Consider the following 9,412-nt stretch of genomic DNA (forward strand, 5'->3'; position numbering starts at 1 on the left):
TTCTATGCTAATCGTAGTCACTTAAAATAATTCCAAAGTATACTTGGTCGAAGATATATCCACCCTTGAGCTTAATGAGAAGAAGCCTTTCACTGTTTATCATCAGACAAATAATCGTAATTCAACGGGACACCACACACACACTTCAAAGTCTGTCTTGACTACGAAGGAAGAGATCATTGTCCTGGATCCATATGCTTCATGTTTTAATAGACTTCACTATAATCCCTAAGAATAATGTTGATTTATTTCTTTATCTTTGACACACTTTCACACGAAGAACCTTGTGATTTTCTAAAGTCTGGTTCGTAGTACTCATAATTCCTTTCAATTTTGCAGAATTGATGGTGTTTATAAAGTGTGAAAGTTCATATCTGGATTAAATGTGAAAGGGTGTAACTGAAACGACATCTTAAAGGATAAGATTTGGACGCAAGAATTTGAACGGATGCTGATTTGACGCCACCTAATACACATCACAACTGTCTTTCACGCCTTTTTAGGCGGCTTTGCGGTAATCGATGCAACCAAACGCTGGATTTCTCTAACCTCCTATATAGTATATAAGGATACTTTCGATTCGATAATTATTTACAACTTTCAAAAAGCAAACAAAATCCACCGACAATTATACTTTCTACTATTCATCATCTCCTTCCTCGAGCTTCCATGGCTGCTTCTTCAGAGAACCCCTCAGTTGCAGAACAGATGGCACAATCCTCGATCCTCAACTTCATGGCAAATCAAAACTTGATTCATGACCTTGACCCAACAACGTACAATGGGTTTCTTCAACCAATCGTCAAATGTTTGAGGTATTCTCCTATGGTTATCGCTCTTACCAAGTTTAAAATTGTTCCTCTTGTTCATCTATCAAAATTTTGTTCCACATCATGTTTTTAAGAGGGAAAAGAGTTAATCATGTTAGAAATCTTCAACCAGAAAACCCAAATCACCAAATCAAGGTTTTGTAACTTCCTAGGGTTTCCTCAGGGTCGTGACCTGGTTGACTCGGAAAGCGTCTCCAACTCTATGGTCATGGAGATGTTCAATCAGATAGGATACAAGGAAGTATTGACTGCAGTTTCCAAGTTCAAGAAGGCCAACTTGTGGCCGATGTGGAACAACCTATTCACTCTTTTATTCAAAAGCTTCTTGGAGAGGGTCACTGGCTCTGACTATGCGAGCAAGTTTTTTATGAAAATGATGTACGACATCTACTAAATATCAATCTGGATTATGGTTCCGTCCTCTGGGCTCAATTGGTCTAAAGCACTATTTCTACTACACGACACAATTAAATATCCTATGCTCGTTTCTGGACCATTGTCGTTCAATGGGAGATCAACAAGCTCAATATCCTCGTCCTTGAAGATTCGTGTATGGCTTCGATCCAGATCTTCCACACCACCAATATTATTCTCGCTGATAATTAGAAGTTCAACTTCATTGGCTCTATTCAAGAGTCTATGCTTAGACATGTCCTGGCTGCGAGCGAAGTGCTGTGAAACTATCGCACACTACCAGTCTTAGGTTTTCTTCATATTACTGATAAATTTCAAAAGATCCTTAACGAGGCAGATAAACCAAAGAAAGGAGGGAAGAAAAGAGTTGCAAAGGTCCGTCCATCTGAACCAGTTCAATCACCTAAGAAGGGTAGTAAAATAAAATCCAATGAAGGACCCTCTTAACCTCCTCAAGCTCCTAAAAAGAAGAAGGTCAAGAAAGTGGTTCGCAGACCAAGATCTCCAACACAGAGCGATCACAAAGATTCACAGTCGCATACAGTTTCAGAGATTCCCATTCAGGAAGAGGTTCACAATGAAGATGATGCTACATCTTAACCAAAGGTTTCGAAGCCTCACACTCCAATCACTACTTCAGTACATATCACTATTGGTCCTTGCCCACCAGTTTTGCAAACCCAAACCACTCTTGCACAATCAACTCCACTATTCACATATTTCAATGCCAAAACAACTACCTCCACTATTGAACCTCCAGTAACTGTCAACGCATCTGATGCGGGTGCAGTTGGTCATTCTACTCCACCCATTTGACCTTTACACCAAGACGACCCATATACCGTCTATGGTGGCAATGACAAAGACTTTGGAGGATTCACCTATAAACCTTTCAAGATTCGGACTGAAAGTGATGACGAAGCTCCTGTCACAAAAGGGCAACTTAAGGCTATCAACAAGAAGTTGGATTCGCTGATTCAAACTACCAAAGCCTCTACCAGTGATGACTACTCTAACGCCACAATAAAGTCTTTCCTTGAGACCCTCACTAAAGAACACTCCGCCAATCTTGAAAGACGAATAAAGTTGTGGATGCTTCAGCTTCAGTATGCAAGGAAACAACTGAGAAAGTTGATAATTATAGATGCTCATTCCTTCATGAGCACTTTTCAAAGCTCATTCGATTCCGACACTACGAAGGCGAACGAAGTCACTTCCAGCCTTGGCTCTACACTTCGAACGGAGAAGGAAAAACTCGAATACGTTTGCACTGGATTTCAAACAGATAACGTCGAGCTTAACTCCTCCATTTCATCAAAGAATACAAAGCTTCAAGATGACTTGGATACAGAGAGAAAAATAATGGATGCTCTCGTAGTGAGGACTGAAAAGGTGAAAGTCCTAACTATTCAGCTTCAGAATACTGAGAAATGGAATAACGATCTCTTGTCCGAAAAGCCGTGATGAAAAGTTGTGTAGCAGATGTGAATGTTCTGCTTTCAGATATCATTCAGACTCATGATTCGATGATCACAATCACAGTCAAAAAGCACCTGTCTGAAAAGATAAGGCCGGTGTTCGCTATGCTAAACTGATTGGAAGGTTTTCCGAATTCAAGCTCAATTCCAAAACAGGGGGAGAAAATGTTGTGAAACCATATCAGAGGGAAAACCTCAAGCCAACTGTCAAGCCCACTGTCAAACTGAAGAAACAAAACAAACCGAAGGATAATGTAGCTTCGGATTCGAAAGGTAAAGAAAAACTCAATGAATAACCAATCATTAGCAATAGTGAAGATGAAGAACCCGACGAACATGAGCTTAAAAGAAGAAGAGATCGTGAAGCTCAAATAGATGAACACCAACGAATAGTTCGTGAGGCAGAAGAAAAAGAAAGGATTGAACGTGAAGCTCAAGTCACACAGGAAAACCAAAAGCTTTTGTTTCCAACATGGACTTTAGAGCGAAACTTAAGTGAGGTCGTGGATATGCCGAGCCTATATTGGTTGAAACCAGTTGTGTCTTTTGACCTGCAAAATTCACAAGATTCACAACTGGATCTTCCAATCACACCGAAAGCCTTCAAATTTCGCAGTTTTGTCAAATTTGAGAAGTTTCCTCCAACAAAAAGCGGTGCAGATCACTTTCTTTTATCGTTATACCTAAAGCACATGAAGCCGCAGTACGAAACCTAGAGCGCGAACAAGATCACTGATGTGAAGGTTGTTGGTCCAATCGAAACCGATAGCTTCCCGATTCCAAAATTTAAGGTTGCTAGAGGTTTAACGAATCATGTGTATGAATTCACTCTTGCTGATCTTACATGCCTAAACCCGTATGATTGGATCACGATGTACAACATGTTGCTAAGGGATGAACAGAAGTACGAGCCTGTTGTTTCTCACCTCAAACAAACGCTAATTCCGTATATACAAGAGGTTAAGAAAATGGATTTCGAAATTGCAGCTGTATTGCGAAGGAAGCCAACTATACTCCCTAAAGAAGCCCCTGAAGGTTCTGATAAAATGAAAACAGGGAAGATATGAAAGAACGGATGGTGTGTGACCTTTTAAACGAAGGAGCGAACGGATGCAGACTTTCACAAAGTTTGTTTCTTTCTCACTGACAAACATCTGTTCACCACTTCGTGCCTGGAGTATATCTTGGACTTCGTAGGGAAATACAGAGGGAACAACAAAAGCGAAAAGAAGTGCTTTTCAGATATTATCTAGTGGTACATCCAAGTTCACAAAGCTCTACTAAATGTAATTACAAATGTTTTTGAAGTGCAGAAGCGAGCTCCACAATGAAGATCTCTCGCCTCAGTCGACGCAAAGGAAGAGATCATTGGGCTTAATGTGTTACGTCATTGTGGCCTTCTTGTATATTCGTTTATGTATCCGGGTTGGGCCTTTCCACCCGTTATTTATTATTAGGGTTAAGTTATTTAAGGTGCATGCATACATTAGTTTTAGTAATCGTCCAATCGTATTATAAACCCTACACGCCTTTACAGTAACAGTTCTTAATCGAGCTCTTCTAAGGCTGTGAAAATAAATTATTCGGCATCTTTTATATTCATTCCTTGTTCTTAATCTATTTACCTATTTGAGTCTATCGATCATTAGAGTTTTAATCTCACCAATGCTTGTTTAGATCAATCAGTGATAGGATGGCCTGATTAGGTTATGCTTGGTTCTGATGCTCAAATGCTACTTGCTTTGTGCTTTTTAGGAATTCTCTCTAACACCAGCTATCCAGTAAGTCAATATTTTAAGTTACATATTGCGGAAACTAAATAATTTTAGAAGGTTACATTTTAACTCTATTGCACAACTCTTGTTTGAGTCCAACCGTTGTAGTATGAGACCTCTCATTTGAAGAATTATCTGGTTTTGGTGATATATTATTGTATTCGTGAGCTAGTTAGTGGAAGTTAGCGGGAGTTCCTTCCACAGCTGATGTCGAAGAGCGGTGTGGAATTTGCCTTAGGAAAACCTAGGAAGAGATTTAGTGTTGGGAGCCTTATCTTGACGCTGGTTAATTGTATGGATATAAAGTGACTTGGTTGATTCAAGGGAATCCTTGAAGAAAGTACATATATATATGGAAGGTAGTATGGGCCCATACTACTAGAAGAAGAGGATCCATACTAGATTCAAGGACAGTTAAGATGAAATTAGGAAGCTAGTCGAGTTTGAAATCCCTCAATATATTTTTATGCATATTCTGATGGTTTATATGGTATATTTTCAGAGTATGGTGACTCTGCGAGGAAAACTATTTGACATTTCAGGTACGGGGGAGGGCTCGGGCTCATGTTCTGGAGCCGGAACGTTGGATGATCAGACGAGGGAGTTCATTTCGTCTGAGATTATGCATTGTATTCTTGAGCAGGCTCCTATGATCTTTAGTATGGTCAAGGAGGGATTTCTAGAGATTTTAGATGAGCATTTGAGCACCTTTCTTTCTGAGATGGTGGCCTTGGTAGGAGCGCGTTCTGAAGGACAAGGCACGAGACTGGTGGGAGGAGGTTGGACGCTCCGTTGGTGATAAGGCTACTGATTTGATGACATGAGATATTTTATGACTAGATAGTGAGAAGGCAGTGGTTAGCAGATGTTTCTAACGCTGCACCAGCAGTTTCACCGAGGGGGCAAAGGTCAGACTTGCTTCCTGTCTTCTGAAGGACAAGGCACGAGACTGGCGGGAGGAGGTTGGGCGCTCCGTTGGTGATAAGGCTATTGATTCGATTACATGAAATATTTTATGACTAGTTTCATGGATGAGTTTGCACCAGTGAACGAGGTGCAGTAGTTGGCACAAGATTTTTCGGATCTCTTCCAGACTACTGAGATGGTTGTTGAGATCAGAGGGATGTTTCGGGAGAGGGCGCTTTTGGTTCCACAGTATGTGGTGCACAAAGATATGAAGAAGGCGAGGTATCACGAGATGTTGAGGAGCAATATTTGGCATTTTGTGAGCCAATCCAGTTGTAAGACACAAGATGATATGATAGAGAGAGCCCGAGAGAGGGAGATTGATATTGAGATGGAGAGGAAGAGGAACCCGGATCAGGCTTAGGCTTCTGGGGGATCGGGAAAGAGGCCCAAGTTTCAAGATTCGAGATCAAGAGGCCAGTAGGGCCAGAGTCGCTTTGGGAAGTGCGGAAAGATGCACGACGGACCGTACAAGGTGGATGGTTCGGGCTGCTTCAAGTGTGGTTGGACGGGTCATTTCAATAGCGATTGTACTACTACCACCACCACCCCCATGATCTAATCTAATTTGCATCCATTGCAATTAGAGGGCCACAAGAAGGACCAATGTCCGAGTTTGGCTACAACATGGTCGATGTCAGCACTTGCTCCTACGACTCTTGGGATAAATGACGGCCGCATGGCAAGGAGGATGCACCTGTGGTGAAGAGCAGGGCTTTCCAGTCGACGAACGACGAGGCTCATGTGACACCTGATGTGGTGTCAATATGCAATTAGAGGGGCCACAAGAAGGACCAAGGACCTATACCACTTCCAAAAACTTAGCACGAACATTCCAAGGTTATTACGAATTGTAAAGAATTAATTTCGTCTTTTAACAAACCCTAACCCTAAATTCCTCTTCTAGAACCAAAAATTAAACTTAATAATCAATAATTGGTACCTTTGTTGGAAGTATTACGTAAGCACAACAGTGATTAGTGGAATTGTCAGCTAAAATCGCAGCAATGGGGACCAAGGGGGACCAATTTCAGTTTCCACTTCGTGAACAATAAACAAATGAAAGAGTTTACTGGTTTCCAGGGACTTATCATGTGGTCCCGTACTTTTGAACATTCACGTCGTGTATTCTATAAAATTCACGTCGTGAGTAATGTCTGGGTTTAAGTTTAAGCCATGTATTCACGGACTAATCTTGGGCTTGCTAGTCTAATGGGTTAAGCCATATCATGGATTATGTGTCCGGTTCATTTACAACTCACGTCGTGAACTGCTAACTATTCACGTCGTGACTAAAATCTAGAAAAAATTTTAGAGTTTCAACTAAGTTCTTAATTATTACTACTTTCGTTTTAAGGTCCCCACATTTTGTTCTAATAGAGTTGGATGACTTGGTCTAAGTTTTCAAAACTAAAATGCAAAAAAGAAAAAAAAAATCAAACCGAACTCGGGTTTCCTCCCAAGAAGCGCTTCTTTTTCTTGGAGTCTTGAGCTGGACTCCGTGCCTCTTACGTTGAGCCTTCGGAGGAGTCCTCCACCAACATCTTTTGTTCCTTGAACCGCCTCTTGTAAGCTTGAACTCGTCTTTTATAAGCTTTCTTTGAATTCTCCTTTTTAGCTCTTCCCTCTTCTTCAAGCATGCGTTTTGTGCCCTTGGGTTCCTTCTTGCATTTTATGTCATTCTCCTCCTCCTTCACCACCGGCCTTGTTACTCTTGAAGTGACCACCTCTTCATCACTTGGTAATTCCTCTTCCTCTTTGCTTTCCCAAGAAGGCGGACTCTCGTAAGTTATGACTTCAATCAAATATGGAACAGATGCCCTTGGTTTTGTCCTTTTGACTTGATGAACTGCTTTTATCTCTTCTTCCATAAGCTTTTCCGGTTCTTCTAGTTCATTCTCTTCATTAATTGTGAACACCTCTTCTTTATCATCTTGGAAGTCTTCCTTTATCCCAAAGACTTCTTGTTCATCTCCAACCCTCAAAGTTAGCTTAGACTCGCGGATATCAACAAGGGCACCAGCAGTGTTAAGCAATGGCCGACCAAGGATTATCGGAACATCCGGATCTTCTTTCATGTCTAAGACTACAAAGTCTATTGGAAAAACAAATTTTCCAATTTTCACCAAAATATCCTCCACTATGCCTCGGGGTTGCCTCACCGCACGGTTCGCCATGTGAATCTTCATTTTTGTAGCCTTCATCTTCTGAATCTCCAATTTTTGATAAAATGAAAAAGGCATTAGATTAATGCTAGCCCCAGAATCGGCTAAAGCATTAACCTTCATTTTATTCCCAAACTCACATGGAAGAGTGAGGCGTCCAGGATCCCCCATCTTTTCTGGTGTTTCTCCCAACACAGCTTTTGAAGTTTGTTCACTTAGAATCACTGTACACTGCATCTTTAATTGCCTTCGAGTGTCTATCAAGTCTTGCAGTAATTTCTGGTTCTCGGGAGCTTTAGATAGGGACTCGACAAAGGGGGTGTTAATCGGGATCCCCTTCACATGCTTGACAAACTCTCTATGCTCTCTCTCTAGTGGACTAAGGGTAGCTTGGGAAGGAAAAGGTAAATTTGGCTTATAAACCGGACTGACTGCATAATTTTTCTGTTCATGACGGGCCCACGCCGTGAACATATAAGGTTCACGTCGTGAATTCTGGAACTCAGCAGCTTCATGATGTTCGAGCTTGATCTTCTTCATCTTTTGATCAGGCTTCTGTGGTTCTTCTTCCAATGCTTCTAGGAACTCCGAGATGGCTTCTTCTTCGGTGTCTATGGCCATTACATGAGATTGATTCTTTACTTCGGGATTCTTCGGGGATAATTTTTCATGAACTAAAGTGGCTAGTTGACCAAATTGTATTTCAAGGTTATGGATGGAGGCTTGTTGATTCTTTATCAAAGTTTGTTGTTCCAGAATAGCAGAATCAGTGGCCTCGTGTCGCTTTTCCGATGCTTCCATAAACTTCATTAAAATGGTCTCTATGTCGGGTTTCTTCTCGGCTGGTGGCTGCTCCTTTTGATAAAGGCCGCGACATGTCTGCCTATACTTCTCTTCTTTTTGCTTCTTATACTCTTCATATGGCAACCACTCCTTCTTCGGTTTTCTCCAGTCCTCATCAAGCTTATCCCCACTAGAGTAGCACACTTGAGCCTTTATGTTCCCATAATCATCTATATTGCAGTCCTTTGTCAAGTGTGGACCACTGCATCTCTCGTAACCCACTCTTATGGCATGTATCGACTGGTCCATCTGTGTTATCCTGCGGTCCATATTATTTAACATGGCCATGACCGCTGCTATTTCTTCAGTTTGGGACCCTCCTCCGCCTTTGATTCCTTCTTGCCTCAGGTTGTGGTATTCGCGGGAGTGTTTCGCGAAGTCTTCAATTAGCCCCTTGACCTCCCTTGGATTTTTCTTTGTCAAAGGTCCCTGAGAATCAAGGAGTTGTCTTGTCATCACGTTGACCCCATCATAAAAAATTGACATCTCTTGCTGCACATTCAGGTCATGTTGAGGGCAATTTCTAAGTAAGCCCTTGTACCGCTCCCATGCTTCGTATAGTGACTCCCCCGGTTGTTGCTCAAAGTTGGCTATTGCCTTCTTGAGTTTGGCTATCTTGGATGGCGGGCAAAACTGATCCAGGAATTGCTCACGCATCTGAGCCCAAGTGGTGATTGTACCCGGTGAGAGTGCTTTTAACCACTCCTTAGCAGCTCCTTTGAAAGTGATGGGAAGCATCCTAAGCAAGACTATGTTTCTGCTGATATTTGGGACATTGGAGTAATCCACAATGTCGTTGACTTCATCTAGATGATTAAAAGCATCCTCATGATCCTTCCCGAAGAATGGGATGTCCTTCAGTGTTGTCAATATGTGTCCCTTCAGCTCGAATGTGGCAGTGGCAGGAATTGCGGGTTGAACTAAGCCGAGACCCACATCTT

At 41.7% G+C, this 9,412-nt stretch overlaps 1 non-coding gene across 1 annotated transcript; it reads left to right on the forward strand.

Moving 5' to 3' along the window:
* Positions 1 to 8,973: 8,973 nt before the first annotated feature.
* LOC111919593 (small nucleolar RNA R71) lies at positions 8,974 to 9,080 on the forward strand. The gene has a single exon (XR_002859546.1). It is a non-coding gene; the product is annotated as a small nucleolar RNA R71 (small nucleolar RNA).
* Positions 9,081 to 9,412: the final 332 nt, after the last annotated feature.

The sequence above is a fragment of the Lactuca sativa genome, chromosome 4 (assembly GCF_002870075.4).
Source record: "Lactuca sativa cultivar Salinas chromosome 4, Lsat_Salinas_v11, whole genome shotgun sequence".
Taxonomy (NCBI): Eukaryota; Viridiplantae; Streptophyta; class Magnoliopsida; order Asterales; family Asteraceae; genus Lactuca; species Lactuca sativa.